Source organism: Nannospalax galili, unplaced genomic scaffold (genome assembly GCF_000622305.1).
Source record: "Nannospalax galili isolate Female #2095 unplaced genomic scaffold, S.galili_v1.0 scaffold451, whole genome shotgun sequence".
NCBI classification, from domain to species: domain Eukaryota; kingdom Metazoa; phylum Chordata; class Mammalia; order Rodentia; family Spalacidae; genus Nannospalax; species Nannospalax galili.
The window spans coordinates 1,164,002-1,165,663 of record NW_008331662.1 but is presented as its reverse complement, the minus strand read 5'-3'; the positions used below and the strand labels follow the sequence as shown (position 1 = coordinate 1,165,663).

General features: G+C 44.1%; 1 long non-coding RNA gene across 1 annotated transcript in view; it reads left to right on the top strand.

Annotated features, from left to right (window-relative positions):
- Positions 1 to 401: 401 nt before the first annotated feature.
- The window catches only part of LOC103728825, a 5,626-nt gene continuing 4,365 nt past the window's right edge, over positions 402 to 1,662 (top strand). Inside the window, exons 1-2 of the long non-coding RNA XR_607045.1 lie at positions 402 to 591; positions 717 to 819. This is a non-coding gene — a long non-coding RNA (uncharacterized LOC103728825). The remainder of the gene's footprint in view (positions 592 to 716; positions 820 to 1,662) is intronic.

Sequence of the window (1,662 nt, the reverse complement as noted above, 5' to 3'; positions counted from 1 at the left end):
CTTAAAGGGAGCTGCACATATCTCTCTTTCCGCATGTTTGGCAGAACACCTTCTGGCAAGCAAAGTTAACCCATTCCATCTTTCTAAGCACTTTCTGAGATAATCTTTTGAAGCAAGGCTCTTGTGATCTGCCGGGAAATGCATGTGGTTCGGTGATATTTAACAAACTGGATTCCTTCTTTATTGCAGTATAATGAGGTCAAATGAATCCCTCCATGGGTTGTATACATGCTTAAATGGTTTTTTGCATCAAATTCCTTTTGACAGCAAATAAAACAGGAGCCAAACAAAACATCAGCTACTTAAAATTAGAAAGGAGGGGAGGAGATTGGAGGAGAATGAGCTTTTAAAACAAAAACACATTTGTGGTTTTTTTTTAACATTAGGTGCAAGGAACCTTCCAGCAAAATAAGTCTGCCTGGTCATTTTCAGATTGGAAGCAATTAGTGAGATTCTTGGGATGAGGGGAAGTGCTGGGCTTAACAGAGCCCAAATGATTATACAGTAAATATTATTCCAGCTCCGTTTACCTTCTTGTATTATCATTAAATCTATTTCATTTAGAGAAGACCCAGAGATGTTGTGAGCAAGGTAAAAATAATGAGGATTCATCGCTCACTTTGATGGGGGAAGGTAAAGAGGGTGGGGAAAGTGGGTAGGTTCTTGTTATTTTTTTTACTTGCCCACAATTATCCTATGAAATGATTATCCACCAGGCTTTGCTATTCAATGGCGGTGTCAAAACAATTCGGTTTCCCCTGCCTGCCAAGCGCCTTCTCTTTCCTCCTCAGCCCTGCCTCGTCCAGTGGAAGTGTCGCGGTAAGCAGATTATTGCATTTACACATATTAGTTTTGCTGCATCTGCCAGCTTTATAGCAGGATTGTAGAGCTACGGAAGTCTCTTCGCTTTATTTAAAAAGGAAGGGGGGAAAAAAAAGTTAGCTGCGCGTTGGGCTGCTCGGCGTGCTCAGCGCATGAATATGTTATGCATCTGTTTTCACCGGGTCAGGCTAGGGAGAGTGATTGATTTTTGGCCCCAGTGCACTTTTTGGGGAAAAAAAAAAAAATCTTTTAGCGAATGTGGTGGTGTTTAATTGGGAGCGTTCGAGCTAGATGTGCGGCTGCTGGTGCTGGAATCTGGACCATCCAGGCTGCGGATTGCTCGGCCGCGGTGGCCGCTGCAGCGGGGAGTCCCCAACCCCCGGGGTGACCTACATACCCACGGTTACCCCGGTCTCGTGCGTGCGTGTGCGCGCGCGCGCCTGGGTGTGGGGGCGTGTTTTCTTTTCTTTTCTTTTTTTTTTCTTTTTCTTTTTCCACTTTCCCCTAAGCCTAGCGTTGGAAGGGAGGAGGTTCCAATTAAAACCAAAATAAGCTGCTTTAATGGTCTTTTAAATTGACAAGTGAACAATGATTTTAGTATTGGTATCTGTCAAAGGTCCTAGGAAATCCTCAGCTGATAAGGCCCAATGCTTCCAATTAGGAACCGTACAGATCTGCAGCCAATAATGATTTCTGGGTCCCTGCAGAAATGCTGCAGACACTTATTGCAAATTACTGACAAAAAGCTCTCCTGTATTGATGAGAGGAAGTACAGGCGGCTTTCGGTGTCCCCGTCAGGTATACCTCATAATGAGAGAGCTTGAAGTTTTGACTTAGCCT